This window comes from Lissotriton helveticus, chromosome 5_1, assembly GCF_964261635.1.
Source record: "Lissotriton helveticus chromosome 5_1, aLisHel1.1, whole genome shotgun sequence".
In the NCBI taxonomy this organism is placed as follows: domain Eukaryota; kingdom Metazoa; phylum Chordata; class Amphibia; order Caudata; family Salamandridae; genus Lissotriton; species Lissotriton helveticus.
In genome coordinates, this window is record NC_136065.1 from 1,885,567,896 (window position 1) to 1,885,584,696 (window position 16,801).

Below are 16,801 nucleotides of genomic sequence, written 5' to 3' on the forward strand. Positions count from 1 at the left end.
GCTGCTTACCGACAAAACACCCCAATTATTGCCCAGTAAATTCACAAATTGCGCTGACTCATCCTTTGTTTTACAAGAGCAAACATCTGATTATTGTACAGGAGCTACCTGCTGAGCTCAGATACACCAGTTGAATAAGACTGTAATACTTCCATGGGGTGTAACCTGTTTGCCCTACAACATGGACATTAATGACACCTGGGTAGAACCTGGGTGTCCCAGACCCTAGCACACTGCCCCCAATGTGCTATGACCCTTATACCCGTTGATAGTTCAGTTGCCCCCCCCCATGAGTGGGGGAGTTCTCCATCTTGGTTCCTGCATTTGAGATATAAAACATCCATTAGAAGCCCTGCCCCCTTCTCATATACCAATATGTATTCTCTTCAATAAGACAGGGGCCATCAATGCCCCCACGCTACCCAGGCCAAGCCTGTTTGTCAGTTACGAGAACTAGTTTGTCCACCTTACCCTTTCGTAAAGAGTTGGGTGGGCACATACTTGCGTACCTCCAGCGCCTGATGCAGTAGTGTGGTGTTTCAAACTAAGTCAATTATTCAAATGCTAAGTCCGATAATGACCGTTGCACTTCAATCAATCAATCAATCAAGGCATTTATAGAGCGCGCTACTCACCCGGAGGGTCTCAAGGCGCTTGGGGGGGGGGGGGGGGGGCGCTACTGCTCGAACAGCCAGGTCTTGAGCTTCTTCCTGAAGGAGAGGTGGTCTTGGGTCAGGCGAAGGTCGGTCGGGAGGGTGTTCCAGGTCTTGGCGGCCAGGTAGGAGAAGGACCTTCCTCCTGTTGTCGCTCTTCTGATGCGGGGGACGGCGGCGAGGGCGTGGTTGGTCGATCGGAGGTGGCGTTTGGGAGCGTAGAAGTTGAGGCGGTTGTTGAGGTAGCTCGGGCCTTGGTCGTGTAGGGCTTTGTGTGCGTGGGTGGGGAGACGGAAGGTGATTCTCTTGTTGACGGGGAGCCAGTGCAGGTCTCTCAGATGTCCGGAGATGTGGCTGCGTCGGGGCATGTCGAGGATGAGTCTGGCTGAGGCGTTCTGGATCCGCTGGAGTCTCTTCTGGAGCTTGGCGGTGGTTCCGGCGTAGAGGTCGTTGCCGTAGTCCAGTCGGCTGGTGACGAGGGCCTGGGTGACCGTTTTCCTGATCTCGGTGGGGATCCACCGGAAGATCTTCCGTAGCATGCGCAGGATGTTGAAACAGGACGCGGAGACGGCGTTGACTTGTCTGGTCATGGAGAGGGAGGAGTCCAGGATGAAGCCCAGGTTGCGTGCGTGGTCTGTCGGTTTGGGTGCGGTAGCAAACAAAGAGTATTGTACAGAGTTCCCCAGTGGGAGCTAGTGGTATAGCTCGGTCAGTTTTCTCTCTCAATTGTTGTGACGGGACAAGTGCATGGTGTAGACCCTTTTCAGAATATAAGGATACCTCACACAGGTTACCGACAGGACAACACCTGTTATCCCAATCGGTGGCCGTCCAGCGTCATCATCGGTATCCTGCTCCTACGGCAGGCAGGCGGTGCAATGCCCGTCGGGCAGCCCGGGGGGGCTGCACTTTGGTGGAGATCTTTTATTCCGAGCCAACGGGTGTGTGTGTGTGAGGGGCCTAAAGAGTGCAATAGTGAGCATGGGGGTGTGTGTGTGGTTAAAAAAAGTCAGTCGAGTCCATTGGGAAGTAATTTAATGATCAGGCTCGCTGCTTTATTAAAAATAAGGGGTATTAAGGAGTGATAAACAATGGGACCAGTCCTTATTCAACCCTTCATGTGAATATGGTCGACATGTTTCTTGCCATAAGGGCAATTCGTCAGGACCTTAGTGCTCATATGATTGCTAGGATCCTCTAAATTAAGAAGACCTCCATATACGACCTGGGCGGTATCGTACAGAAATGGTTCCAGGCGAGGGACCTCCTGGGAACTGAAAAAAATTTAAATAAACAGACATACATGATGTTAAAGTTCGGTATAAACAATTTACATCAAAAGGTGCCTGTATTCAAGGTGACTTGGTAGTGCGTGTCCCGTGAATACAACTGCTGTGCCATAACAGATATAGTGGTACTGTGAGAGAGAAGTGGTTGATCAAGACAGTGCGCGCGAATGGTGACGCTCTGTGTATGGGCAGTCATGCTGTACTTAAGTTAGCATGCATCTTGGTGAAAAGGGCTCGACTCACGGCTATGCAGCATGCTGAGTCGGGTGTGCCACCAATATACCGAGCCATTGGTAATGTTACACCCTAACACAGTTAGGGGGTTTGAGGAGCCCGTGTTTTTTTTAAAAAAAACTATATATATACATGTAGACTAAGAAATGTAGCCATACAACCCAAAAGAAACCGCAAATATAAATATAAATATAAATATAAAATCGCTCATATGTAGTTTGACACTCTGTTTCTGAGTGGGGTCGGTGCTAGCGTGGTGGTCGCGGTCACCAGCAAGTTATCAAAACAAAACAAACAAGGTGCCCCGATTGACACATGCGCGTGGGCGCGGGCAATGTCAATGTCGATGATGCGCTTACCCGTGGTGGTTGCTCCCGAAGGCCTCACGAGCTGTCCAGGTGGGGCCAGCAGCGAGTGAGGGGTTCCTACAGGGAAAGTAAGGCATCCCGCGGGGTTGTTTAGAACGATAAGCGCCTTCACGCAGAGCCCCGCGTGAAGGGGATCAGCTGGGTGGTGACTCTCCGCGCGTCTGGCATAGAGCACGCGGATTGTTGAAAAATAGCTCAACACCTTACCTCAAAGGTCGCTGAAGGCAGGCATCTCAGCACCTACCCGTCCCACGGTAAACCGAAGTAAGGACAGCCGGCAGGGTAGCCCGGCACTATCCAGTGTAGTTAAGGAGAGATTGAGCGCGCACCAAGGGGGGGCGTGTCCCACCGGTTGCTAAGCACCGGCACGCAGGAGTAAAGAGCAAGAAGGGGTTAGCTCAACGCAGCGAGTAAAACATACTGCAATACGGGGGCCATCTTGGAACGGGCAAGGAGATCTGGTCTCTCATCTTAGTATTCGTGTATTGATGGACAAAGGAGTCCAGAATCATGACTATCTGGCGAGGGTAGTCCAGGGCACCCCATCGTTCAATCCCAGTTCCTCGCACTGTAATCGATGTACCCATCTTTGTTCGAGTCGGAAGAGGGCTTGTTGGTTGAAGTTTGGTACACACTCTAGGACTGACCACCTGATGTTTTCTGGGCGATGATGATTTTCTTTGCAATGTTCATACAGTTTGGTGTGTGATTTTTGGCACCGAATGTTGCTGTTGTGCTCCATTATACGTTGTTTAACTGGGCGCATGGTCATCCCAATGTACAACAAATCGCATGGGCAAATCAACACATAAATACATCTGGAACTGTTACAGTTGGTATGTTTGTTCATTGTCCATGTGTAGTTGCCTTGGAGTACAATGGTCTTGCCTTGGATGGTCTGAGGGCAGACAACGCAGGACCCACAGCGATAGTGTCCAGTCACTGGAGGCAGGTCCCAGAGAGTATTGGCAATCTGGGTGTTGGTTTTCTTAGGACGGGTGTGGATCAGCGTGTCCTTCAGATTTGCCGTCCTCTTAAAAGCAAAGCGAGGGCGCGGTAATTCCATCCCAGCAGAGTTAAGAATGTCCCAATGTGAGTTGATTGTTTTCTTGAAGAACGAAGAATGTTTCGTGAATGAGGTCACGCAGATAATCGTGTCCTCTTGCTCCTTGGGGTGTACTTCGAGCAGAGCCTCTCTGTTGTTGTTGAGGGCTCTCTTGGTGGAGGTTTTCAAAAGATGAGTGGGATAGCCCCGATCCCGGAGCTTGGTTTGCAAGGATTGTGCTTGCTGTTTGTAATCAGTAGTTGAGCTGCAATTTCTCCGGAGGCGGAGAAATTGGCCGAAAGGTAAATTGTCCCTTAGGGATCTAGTATGGTGACTGGTGTAAGGTAATAGACTGTTCCTGTCAGTATCCTTTTTGTACAGAGTGGTACTGATAGTGGTTGGTTCCAGTGATATAGAAAGGTCCAGAAAAGGTATGGATATGTTGGAGATCGTGCCCGTGAACTTTAGAAACGGGTTTTGTTGGTTTATCCATGTACAAAAGGCCTCGCAAGTCAAACGGTCACCCTTCCAGAACACCAGGATGTCGTCGATGTACCGACGCCAACACGTGAGATTTTCACGGTATGGGTTGTGTTCAGGGGGGTAAATGCACTTCTCCTCAAATGATGCCATATAGATACACGCCAGGCTCGGCGCAAAGGTCGAGCCCATCGATGTTCCACGGACCTGATGGTATAAGTTCGATTCGTATTTGAAAAAGTTCTCAGTAAGTGCAATGTGTGCCAACTCCATTATGAAAGAGATCGGGGTGGGGGACAGCCACTCCTCTCGTCGGAGAAGGGAGTCCACTGCTTCCAGCGTGGCCTGTTGAGGGATGTTTGTGTACAACGCTTCCACGTCGAGGGTAAGGAGGAGGTCGATGTCTTCTCTGCCATCCATGTCGTTAATGAGACGTAGCACATCTCTGGTGTCTTGAAGGTAAGACGGGATCGATTTAACCAGAGGCTGAAGGAATGCATCACAGAATTGGGATAGGGGTTCTAAAATAGAACCAATGCCCGACACGATCGGTCTTCCTGGGACTGGAGTAGTGCCCTTGTGTATTTTGGGCAGCGTGTAAAAATACGGTGTTATCGGGTCCGTTGTTACCAGGAATTCTGCTTCTTTTTTGCTGATCCATTCATTAGTCTCTGCTTCAATGACTAGAGACATCACGGTAGTAGTTAGTCGATTGGTGGGATCCTCAGTTAGTAGTCTGTAGTGGGTGGTATTGGCTAGTTGGCGTCTACACTCCCGATCATAATCGTCATGATTCTGTATGACCGTCGCTCCCCCTTTGTCAGCCTGTTTGATGACGATTGAAGTGTCCCTGCCAAGGGTGGTAGCTGCCTGTCTCTCAGCATTGGACAAATTGTTGAAGGGTTTGATTGGAGGTATCTTCTGCATGGTTCTCAGGACTGCTCTTTCAAAAGTTAGGACCTCTGGAGGTACCATCCCGTCAGACGGGGTGAAGGTCGAAGGTTTCCTAAGGCCTGTGTCGTCGCTGGGGATTTCTGGCCGATTATCAAAAAAGGCTCGGAGGCGTATTTTTCTGAAGAACTGCTTAAGTTCAATCATTTCCTGAAAGGAGTCAGGGATTGGGGTAGGGACAAAACCCAAGCCTTTTTCCAGAACACTCTTCTCTGGAGTGGAGAGAGTTCTTTTTGATAGGTTCACGATCAAACTCGTCTCCCTCTGGTTGTCGCGCTCCTGGTCTCCACCCCAGTTGGCTCTGGCGTCTGGTCCTGCCACTGTACTCCCTTGTTTCCGCCTCGCTTTCGCCCTCTTCCTCTGCCCCAACCTCTGCCTTGAAAAGGAGGCGGATTAAGAGGGTAGAATTGCGGGGGGGCTTGTGGGTAGAAGGGGTATTGCCACGGTGGTGGTAAATGGGGTGGGCCATGGAACACTGGACCTTGATGATAACCCATGTTGCCAGGGCCGTGTAGGTCGTGTATTTCTCGCCTGGTAGCCACCACTGGAGTCACTGCTTGTAGAACCCCGTCTGGTGTCCGTGCTCGAATTCTCGTCCGAGGAGTAGGTGTTCTTCTTTGCTTTAAAATCATCTTTAAGGTAGGGGTAAACCTTCTCCTTTGAGAATTTGGCTATGTCCTTCTCCAATTTGGCGGTTTTCTGTTTGAGCAAGAAGTCGTGGTGGTCAAGCATCTCTTGGTTGATCTCAGAGAGTTTTGTAGTAAATGCTGTTTTATTATTCTTTGTAGTAGCGTTCTTCATGGTCGCTTCAAGAGCAGAAATTTTCTCTTGTAGTGCTTCAGATAATCGTCTCGCAGTCTGGGTGATCAGAAAAAGCAGGTCCTTGGTGCATTTCCAGGAAACCTGGCACCAGTCAACTTTGAAGCGTTTGTCATCAAGGAACAATCTGGGGATGATGTTCACAATTAAGCCCTGTGGTGCTATATTGCTCCGCAGGTACTCAGTCATCATAATCCCGTGGATCGTTATTCTGATCAGTTCTTTCTTCATTTCGCTCAGTGTGGACCACTCATCAGAGGAGGCTCCAGATGTGGCAGCCGGGGGATTATTGAGTAACGACGGCGTGTTCCTTAGTGTTTCCGCTATGGCGTCTTCGTCAAAGCTGAGACCTGGGACATCCTCCATCTTAGAGTGCGGTATGGGAAGGGTGCCCTGTACTACTTAGAGCCAGAGCAGAGTGTCAAAACAAGGTGAACTGAGCGTAAGATATACTATGCGGTATGGTCCAGGGGAAAGAGGATTCCTCGCCCCTGGTAGCCTGTGGTATAAAGTTCCCGTGCGGTCAGCACGCTCAAATTGGTATCAAACAAGGGGAATAAAAGTGGACGGTTTTTTTAATGGGGTCCAATGTATTCGTCCTAAGCAGCAGCAAACAAAGAGTATTGTACAGAGTTCCCCAGTGGGAGCTAGTGGTATAGCTCGGTCAGTTTTCTCTCTCAATTGTTGTGACGGGACAAGTGCATGGTGTAGACCCTTTTCAGAATATAAGGATACCTCACACAGGTTACCGACAGGACAACACCTGTTATCCCAATCGGTGGCCGTCCAGCGTCATCATCGGTATCCTGCTCCTACGGCAGGCTGGCGGTGCAATGCCCGTCGGGCAGCCCGGGGGGGCTGCACTTTGGTGGAGATCTTTTATTCCGAGCCAACGGGTGTGTGTGTGTGAGGGGCCTAAAGAGTGCAATAGTGAGCATGGGGGTGTGTGTGTGGTTAAAAAAAGTCAGTCGAGTCCATTGGGAAGTAATTTAATGATCAGGCTCGCTGCTTTATTAAAAATAAGGGGTATTAAGGAGTGATAAACAATGGGACCAGTCCTTATTCAACCCTTCATGTGAATATGGTCGACATGTTTCTTGCCATAAGGGCAATTCGTCAGGACCTTAGTGCTCATATGATTGCTAGGATCCTCTAAATTAAGAAGACCTCCATATACGACCTGGGTGGTATCGTACAGAAATGGTTCCAGGCGAGGGACCTCCTGGGAACTGAAAAAAATTTAAATAAACAGACATACATGATGTTAAAGTTCGGTATAAACAATTTACATCAAAAGGTGCCTGTATTCAAGGTGACTTGGTAGTGCGTGTCCCGTGAATACAACTGCTGTGCCATAACAGATATAGTGGTACTGTGAGAGAGAAGTGGTTGATCAAGACAGTGCGCGCGAATGGTGACGCTCTGTGTATGGGCAGTCATGCTGTACTTAAGTTAGCATGCATCTTGGTGAAAAGGGCTCGACTCACGGCTATGCAGCATGCTGAGTCGGGTGTGCCACCAATATACCGAGCCATTGGTAATGTTACACCCTAACACAGTTAGGGGGTTTGAGGAGCCCGTGTTTTTTTTAAAAAAAACTATATATATACATGTAGACTAAGAAATTTAGCCATACAACCCAAAAGAAACCGCAAATATAAATATAAATATAAATATAAAATCGCTCATATGTAGTTTGACACTCTGTTTCTGAGTGGGGTCGGTGCTAGCGTGGTGGTCGCGGTCACCAGCAAGTTATCAAAACAAAACAAACAAGGTGCCCCGATTGACACATGCGCGTGGGCGCGGGCAATGTCAATGTCGATGATGCGCTTACCCGTGGTGGTTGCTCCCGAAGGCCTCACGAGCTGTCCAGGTGGGGCCAGCAGCGAGTGAGGGGTTCCTACAGGGAAAGTAAGGCATCCCGCGGGGTTGTTTAGAACGATAAGCGCCTTCACGCAGAGCCCCGCGTGAAGGGGATCAGCTGGGTGGTGACTCTCCGCGCGTCTGGCATAGAGCACGCGGATTGTTGAAAAATAGCTCAACACCTTACCTCAAAGGTCGCTGAAGGCAGGCATCTCAGCACCTACCCGTCCCACGGTAAACCGAAGTAAGGACAGCCGGCAGGGTAGCCCGGCACTATCCAGTGTAGTTAAGGAGAGATTGAGCGCGCACCAAGGGGGGGCGTGTCCCACCGGTTGCTAAGCACCGGCACGCAGGAGTAAAGAGCAAGAAGGGGTTAGCTCAACGCAGCGAGTAAAACATACTGCAATACGGGGGCCATCTTGGAACGGGCAAGGACTCCTTTGTCCATCAATACACGAATACTAAGATGAGAGACCAGATCTCCTTGCCCGTTCCAAGATGGCCCCCGTATTGCAGTATGTTTTACTCGCTGCGTTGAGCTAACCCCTTCTTGCTCTTTACTCCTGCGTGCCGGTGCTTAGCAACCGGTGGGACACGCCCCCCCTTGGTGCGCGCTCAATCTCTCCTTAACTACACTGGATAGTGCCGGGCTACCCTGCCGGCTGTCCTTACTTCGGTTTACCGTGGGACGGGTAGGTGCTGAGATGCCTGCCTTCAGCGACCTTTGAGGTAAGGTGTTGAGCTATTTTTCAACAATCCGCGTGCTCTATGCCAGACGCGCGGAGAGTCACCACCCAGCTGATCCCCTTCACGCGGGGCTCTGCGTGAAGGCGCTTATCGTTCTAAACAACCCCGCGGGATGCCTTACTTTCCCTGTAGGAACCCCTCACTCGCTGCTGGCCCCACCTGGACAGCTCGTGAGGCCTTCGGGAGCAACCACCACGGGTAAGCGCATCATCGACATTGACATTGCCCGCGCCCACGCGCATGTGTCAATCGGGGCACCTTGTTTGTTTTGTTTTGATAACTTGCTGGTGACCGCGACCACCACGCTAGCACCGACCCCACTCAGAAACAGAGTGTCAAACTACATATGAGCGATTTTATATTTATATTTATATTTGCGGTTTCTTTTGGGTTGTATGGCTAAATTTCTTAGTCTACATGTATATATATAGTTTTTTTTTTTTAAAACACGGGCTCCTCAAACCCCCTAACTGTGTTAGGGTGTAACATAACATAGCCGTGAGTCGAGCCCTTTTCACCAAGATGCATGCTAACTTAAGTACAGCATGACTGCCCATACACAGAGCGTCACCATTCGCGCGCACTGTCTTGATCAACCACTTCTCTCTCACAGTACCACTATATCTGTTATGGCACAGCAGTTGTATTCACGGGACACGCACTACCAAGTCACCTTGAATACAGGCACCTTTTGATGTAAATTGTTTATACCGAACTTTAACATCATGTATGTCTGTTTATTTAAATTTTTTTCAGTTCCCAGGAGGTCCCTCGCCTGGAACCATTTCTGTACGATACCACCCAGGTCGTATATGGAGGTCTTCTTAATTTAGAGGATCCTAGCAATCATATGAGCACTAAGGTCCTGACGAATTGCCCTTATGGCAAGAAACATGTCGACCATATTCACATGAAGGGTTGAATAAGGACTGGTCCCATTGTTTATCACTCCTTAATACCCCTTATTTTTAATAAAGCAGCGAGCCTGATCATTAAATTACTTCCCAATGGACTCGACTGACTTTTTTTAACCACACACACACCCCCATGCTCACTATTGCACTCTTTAGGCCCCTCACACACACACACCCGTTGGCTCGGAATAAAAGATCTCCACCAAAGTGCAGCCCCCCCGGGCTGCCCGACGGGCATTGCACCGCCAGCCTGCCGTAGGAGCAGGATACCGATGATGACGCTGGACGGCCACCGATTGGGATAACAGGTGTTGTCCTGTCGGTAACCTGTGTGAGGTATCCTTATATTCTGAAAAGGGTCTACACCATGCACTTGTCCCGTCACAACAATTGAGAGAGAAAACTGACCGAGCTATACCACTAGCTCCCACTGGGGAACTCTGTACAATACTCTTTGTTTGCTGCTGCTTAGGACGAGTACATTGGACCCCATTAAAAAAACCGTCCACTTTTATTCCCCTTGTTTGATACCGGTTTGGGTGCGGTGCCCAGGGCGGGGGGCCACCAGGAGTCGTCCCAGGCAGAGGGCGAGGAGCCTAGGATGAGGACTTCCGTCTTGTCTGAGTTCAGTTTCAGGCGGCTGGTCGTCATCCACTCGGCTACGTCTTTCATCCCTTCGTGGAGGTTGGTTCTGGCGGCGGCGGGGTCGTTGGTCAGGGAGAGGATCAGCTGGGTGTCGTCGGCGTAGGAGATGATGTTGAGGTTGTGTTGGCGTGCGATGGCCGCAAGGGGGCTCATGTAGACGTTGAAGAGGGTGGGGCTGAGCGAGGAGCCCTGAGGGACGCCGCAGATGACTTCCGTGGCTGCAGATCTGAACGGTGGCAGGCGTACTCTCTGTGTCCTTCCAGCGAGGAAGGAGATGATCCACTCCAGAGCCTTTTCCTGGATTCCGATGTTGCTGAGGCGCTGCACTAGGGTGCGGTGGCAAACAGTGTCGAACGCCGCAGAGAGGTCTAGGAGGATGAGGGCTGCTGTTTCACCGTTGTCCAGCAGGGCTCGGATGTCATCGGTGGCAGCGATGAGGGCGGTCTCGGTGCTGTGGTTGGCTCGGAAGCCAGACTGTGAGGGGTCGAGGGATCCATTCGTCTCGAGGAAGGCGGCCAGCTGCTTGTTGACGGTCTTCTCGATGACTTTGGCTGGAAACGGGAGGAGCGAGATGGGGCGGTAATTCTTGAGTTCGGTGGGGTCCGCTGTTGGTTTCTTTAGTAGAGCGCTGAGTTCGGCGTGCTTCCAGCTCTCAGGGAAGGTGGCGGTGTCGAAGGAGGTGTTGATGATGTCCCGCAGGTGGGGTGCGATGACAGCGTCGGCCTTGTTGAAGACGTGGTGAGGGCAGGGGTCGGTCGGAGATCCGGAGTGGATAGAGTTCATCGTGCAGATGGTGTCTTCTGTATTGATCTGGGTCCAGGCGCTGAGGGTGGTGGTGGGGGCGTTGGTGTGGTCGTGGGGAGCGTTGTTTGTGGGCTGAAGCTGTTGTGTATGTCAGCGATCTTGTTGTGGAAGTAGGAGGCGAGGGAGTTGCAGAGGTCTTGCGACGGGGTGATGTCGTTGATTCCGGCGTTGGGGTTGGAGAGCTCTTTCACGATGTTGAAAAGTTCCTTGCAGTTGTGTGCGTTGTTGTCCAGCCGGTCCTTGAATGCTGTTTTCTTGGTGGCGTGGATCAGTTGATGGTGCTTCCGGGTGGCGAGCTTGAGGGTGGTCATGTTGTCCGGTGTTGGCTCCCTTCTCCAGGCTTTCTCGAGGGCTCGGCAGTTCTTCTTGGAGCTCTTGAGTTCGTCGGAGAACCACACTTTGGTGTGTGTGTGTTTAGAGTCACTTCTTAACTCGTCCCCTTACAATTCTTCCCAGAAACACCCTCCTCCCGGGCCTTCAAAAAATGACCTCAAAGTTCTCCTCCTATAACGACACTTCCAACTTTACTTCATGCCCTCTCCAATATCTGAAGGCAGACCTTTCATTATTGAAAATTCTATTCGTCCTGACTATGGAAGTGTCTTCCCAGTGTGTTATTGTTGTTTGAGAGTCTGTCATTATTGCAGTATTATTCTTCTACCTGTGTTTGGTACTCTTTATGTAACATGCACATATTACTTTTCTCTTGTAACACACTGTTTGCTACCTTTTACGATGTGTTGGCTTCCGGTAATTGCACAAGTGCCACCATCATCTACGTAATGTTCGTTCATGTGTGTGACTGTCTGCCATGTATCGCAGTATTTTATCTCTACTTGTACTAGAACGCTTCTGTTACTTGCGCCCCTGTCACTATTTCCTCCTGTAATGCAGTTTGGTAACTCTTGTATTGTTTGCTCCCATTTGTCACATTACTTCACGTAACTTAGTGTTCACTTTAGTAATGTGTTCACTGAAAATGCTCTCATGTATCAGTTCTGTTCCTATTGTGAAGCGCTCTGCCACCTTTGAGTAAAGTCTGCGCTATAAAAGGCAAAATTAAGACTGAGTACATTATTGCGAACTGCAGCGGGACGCAACTCGGTGGAATAGCGCATGCTTGGCAGGGATGAGGCCCCGTCCCCCACACCCACTCCACATGAATGGCCAGACTGGGTGTTGTTCTTGTCCTCCCAGGCATTAGGCTGAGGAATTGTGCCTGGGAAGGGCTGCGCGGTCGAGTGCGAGCGGAATGAATGCACCGTTTTAAAAGCGGTTGAGTGGAGGACCATAAGAACTATGCACGGCAGGCCCCGCGGCCTGGGTGTGCCCACATTTAACTGGGTCCATCAGCACCAGTGTTTCAGGGGGGTCGCGGTGCCTGCTCGCCCCTAGCTGATCGTAGGCATGCATCTGCCCTTAATGTTGACAGTGCACACCGGGCAGCGCCCCCTGCCTGGTTCCAACAATCGATCCTCTCGAGTTCGGGGGCAGAGACTACAGGGCAGTAGGGTACACCCTTAAACCGGTCCCACAAGCAGCAGCAGTCTAGCCCCCCCCCCCCCTGCCATGTATGACCTCCCACGTACGGTGGTGACGGGAGGGCTAGAGTGAGAAGAGTACCAGTGACAAAGGTTCTACGTGTGATTCAGGGCAATTCTCTTGTTAGCTCATATGAGGGCTACAATCACTGACGTGTTAGTGCTCGCTCATTCGCGCTAAGCTACTATCAAACAAAACATTTTAAAACATTTACTCCAGTGCTCACATGACCATCATGCACCTGCACATCCCACTTTCTTACTTGCGATATTCACTACCATTTACATAACCTAGCGTGCAGATCACACTGGAAACATGGCTTCGTGGTAACCAATGCCACCGAGCCTTCGGTGGGGGGTGGGGGGTGGGCGGGGGGAGTGGGGGTACAGACCTCGAGAGGAATCAGACTGTAGCGACATAAATAAACACCTCCCCGCTTCTGCCAAAATTGTGCATGTAACGGAATAATTGTCAATTCGCACAATAAAGTCAGTGTCCCTAAGTGGGCTCGAACAACCAACCATTGCGTTAACAGTCGAACGTGTTAGCTGATAACGCCAACTGAGAAGCGATAGCAGGCCTACGAAAAGAAAAGCTCAAAGTCAAGGGATGTTGAGCTGAGGCCGAGCGTCAAGCTGAATCCCCAGTTATAAAACCTGTAATCTTTAAAATTGTACCTGCAATTTGAGCAGGGGCCTGCACATGCGAGCAGCAATAGCATTAGCATTAGCATGCTGTGATTATTTACTGTTGTCATAGGCAGCACATCGTTACTACATATCTTTAAAAATCCGGGCGGTATGACCCCGAGGCCTCATCGACACACAGCATGTGCTCTACCACTGAGCGATCTCCCCATGTCTAACGTGTCGCGGGGAGGCAAGCGCAAGACTGCCATAACGTTCTATTCTCCACATGAGGCACTTCTGGTAAGAGATGGCACGCATGAGCCCCCCAACCTGCCTTGCCCCCTCCCTCCTCCTCTGAACAGCCTAAGCCAGGCCCACCCCAGAGACTCTGGATAAGGGGCCCCACGCACCCGCAGGAGGGCCCGACCAGGCCACGCGTTCGCTGAGGAGACGGGAGGCCGCCACGGGCAAGTGACGGCTCCCGATTCTATCAGAGCCCCCACAGAGCAACGCCACGACCGGCACACGCCATGGGGAGGCACCGCTCTCAGGAGCGTAGTAGGGTGACCCCGGGCCGCAGGTAAGGAGCCGAAGCGGGGCGACCTCCCCGGAAAGGTTGGCAGCCACGTGGCACGCACAGTCAATCTACTGAAAACCCTTGCTGCTATGCGCGAGTGTAAAGAGGGTTCACCTTGCCCCAGGTGGGGACATAGAGCTTGGCTGTCCAAAAGGAACTTTGCCTCTCAAAGGCCCCGGTGGTATTATCATGCAGGGGGTGTATGCACAGCAACCCTGCGGTAACTTAATCACAGAAGACTTAATAGGGTATCACCAACCTTGCGCAGTGGCTGGCAGGCAGCAGTTTCTGGGTTGGGAACATCAGGGCTAAGAAAGATACCGGCGTAGACGCTTAACCGTGCCTTGTGCAGTTTTCCATTCGCCACCACCCCCTAACGCGCTTGGTGGAGTTCATGCGGCTCAGTCGCCCCGCTAGGGCCCCGGCACCATGTCTGCGCAGTCCGAGCCGACAGCCACCACGCACAGGAAGTTATGAGAGCCAAGAGCCCCCAGCCTGTAAGGTTTGGTGAGGGCGCTAGGCCCTCATTCTGTGGATAGCAAGAACACACGGACACAGTGGTATGGGATAGGTAATGGGCCCTGAGCACGTGCGCTCAGCCCCTTTTATTGACCAGGGTCATGTGCTCTATGACGCCTGGTGGTGGGTGGGTGTTAGGTGTATTGTTACAGCAGGAACTCAGACACTAGACCGTGTCTTACGTCAGTACATCCCTCCCAACCTTAGTTAATAAAATTACACTAACTAAAGTCCAACCTGTGGGAAAGAATATCGTTCACACAAAACCCATAATTCAATCACGACGACTCCCACATAGTCTTCTTTACTGCGGGTCACTTCAACTGCTGGCAATGGCGTCTTTTCTTGCCTTGGCAGACTTGCAGCTTGTAAGTGGGCTGTACAGTCTATTTCGCTTTGCTTCACATCCTGTGAACGTGTGGAAGTACCTATAGCCGGTCCCAAGTGTGTTGCTTTCCGCTGGACCGTCCTGTACAAAGTACTTGGTTCAAATTGGTGTCTGTCCTTGACGGGATCTTCAGTTGCAGGTTATCCCTCTCACGGATACCCCTCTCTCGTGGGTGTCCCCTCTCACTGGACGACCCGGAGGCCTTTCTGCCAGGCTTCCACTGGACCGGTGGACATGCCGCCTTGCCTCTTCAAGATGTTGAAGGACGTCGCTACGGGTCCTTTTCTCCGTGTCCGAGTTCCACCTGAAAGGGAAGCTGTTGGCACTGGTTCCGTCCTGTGCGACCTTCAATCCTCCAGGATCTTCAGCGCGAGCTTCAACAGTCCGTCTCTCGTTGGGGACCCACTGCCACCGGTGTCCCTGAGGCCTCTGCCCCTGGATTTCCACGGCCCTTGTGTCCGTTCCATCCCAGAGGTGGGTGTTGCCAACAGACCGGCCTGCTCGCTTCCGTCATTCCTGGATGACTGTCGGGTTCGCACGTGGATGCTTGCTTCCAGTGATGTTACTTGTATCCCGGTCGTGCGTGTGGACTGTCGTGCACCTCTCACGTTCTCCTCGGTGTTTCCCCTTTTTGTGTGTTGTAGTGTCTTGGTCCTCACTCCTCTTGGTTCTCCTCCATTCTCTTATCTTCCTGTCGTCGTGCTTCTCAGACCTCTACTCCTTTCCTTCTTTTCTGTGGTGGTGCAGGCGTGCCACATAGACATCTTCTTCCTCCTTCCTTTTCGCAACGCGGTCTGGTCACCTTACTGTCTTCCTCTTCCTGGCCAGACGTCTCCAGGCAGCGTGCACTCCGCCTGCTTCCATCCGGTCTTGTCCTGGTTCACGGACACTGTCTCTACTCAACTGTGACTGGACCGGGCGTTGCGATCTTCTCTCTCCTTAGACGTCGGAATGTTGCATTATGGTTGTTGAAGTTCGTTAGTCGCTGATCGTGGACTGTGTCTTGGTGTTCGAACTTCTTGGACCTCTGGCCGGTCCATTCTGCCGATGGTGGCAGGCTATCTTCTGTTCTCTTGCGGGATACTTGCTGTGTTGCGGTTTGTTGACCCTTGCTTCGGTCACCTCCTTTCGCGACCCCCTGGTGGGTCGGCTTCTTGGTGCGGCCATCTGGCTGGCCGGCTTCTTGGCTGCGTCACGTCGTGTGACCGTCCAGGTTCTTCGTGCGACCGTCTGAGGGGTCGGCTTTTGGTGCGGCCATCTAGCTGGCCGGCTTCTTGGGTGCGTCACGTCATGTGACCGTCCGGGTTCTTCGTGCGACCGTCTGAGGGGTCGGCTTTCTTGGGTGACCAGCGGGGTGGTCTTCTGCGTGTGTCCTCACGCTTTGCCGTCTTCTGTTTGGTCGCTGTTCGCTCCATTCGGTGCTGTAGCGTTGGCGCGCTTTTGTCCGCGCTCTTCTTGTGCTTCTGTGGGCACGGAGGGTTACGTCACCGCTCCGAGCTTCTTCGTGTTCAGGTCGTCCCGTTACCTCACGGGGTGTGCTTGCTTTCTTCTCGGGATCTTGGAGCAGTGTCAGCGGTCGTCTCGCTTCTTCACGGTGTCGCACTTGCCTGGTGGGGAGTCTCGTGGTGGTGCTCCTTTCTCTTCTTCCGGCAGCGGTGACATCCTGTGGCCACTAGGCGTCACCGTGCTTTCCCTTGGTGTGGCTTCAGTGCTTCTGGCGGACTGCGCTTCTGCTTTGTTGTCCTTCTCCTGGTGCGTTGAGTTACTTCACTCCTTGCGCCGTCCTGCGCAGTGCTATGTTGTCCTCTGCTGGGAGTCTCTTTGCTTCCTGGGGTGATCAGTTTGCTCTCACCTTTGCTTTCTGTGGCTTTAGGAGTAGTGCATCTCGCAGGCAGTCTTACTGGGGACCCTCCTCTTGCCGTATCCTTGCCGGGGTATCCTTGACTTATCTCACAGTCAAACCTGTTGCTTCTCTGGTTTGGGGCATCACCTATGCGTCCTGGGCATTCGTGGTTGTGTCCCCAGTGTTGCTGCACTTTATTGTACATCGCGGGTGCAGTACTGTTAAATTACCACTAGGTGGCGCTGTGACTTTGTCTTTTGCCGAGCACGGCAGCTGCTCAAATGCCGCGAGCCTCGTGTTCTCGTGCTGGCCCTGCGCTGGTCTCTTGCTGGTTTGCCACTGGTCTCCCGACCCCCTCTGCTTCGCCTGGATGCCGGCCTGGGCCCGGTTACATTGCTGCACCGAGAAGTAGGGTGCAGACTACTCTCATTAATCCCGCCGGTCACGCGCACCTTCTTCCTGCAGGGGTGTGGCACTGGTGCTCACGG

General features: G+C 51.8%; 1 protein-coding gene and 3 long non-coding RNA genes across 4 annotated transcripts in view; 2 read left to right on the plus strand and 2 right to left on the minus strand.

Moving 5' to 3' along the window:
- The window catches only part of CCR10 (C-C motif chemokine receptor 10), a 188,405-nt gene that overhangs the window by 86,963 nt on the left and 84,641 nt on the right, over window positions 1-16,801 (plus strand). The window lies entirely within an intron of this gene.
- LOC144753858 (uncharacterized) lies at window positions 1,863-2,815 on the minus strand. Its single transcript, XR_013594570.1, has 3 exons — window positions 2,752-2,815; window positions 2,536-2,601; window positions 1,863-1,927 (listed from the first exon to the last, which is right to left on the minus strand). It is a non-coding gene; the product is annotated as an uncharacterized LOC144753858 (long non-coding RNA).
- LOC144753859 (uncharacterized) lies at window positions 6,999-7,958 on the minus strand. Its single transcript, XR_013594571.1, has 3 exons — window positions 7,893-7,958; window positions 7,677-7,742; window positions 6,999-7,068 (listed from the first exon to the last, which is right to left on the minus strand). It is a non-coding gene; the product is annotated as an uncharacterized LOC144753859 (long non-coding RNA).
- Window positions 8,371-9,278, plus strand: LOC144753860 (uncharacterized). Its single transcript, XR_013594572.1, has 3 exons — window positions 8,371-8,434; window positions 8,585-8,650; window positions 9,209-9,278. It is a non-coding gene; the product is annotated as an uncharacterized LOC144753860 (long non-coding RNA).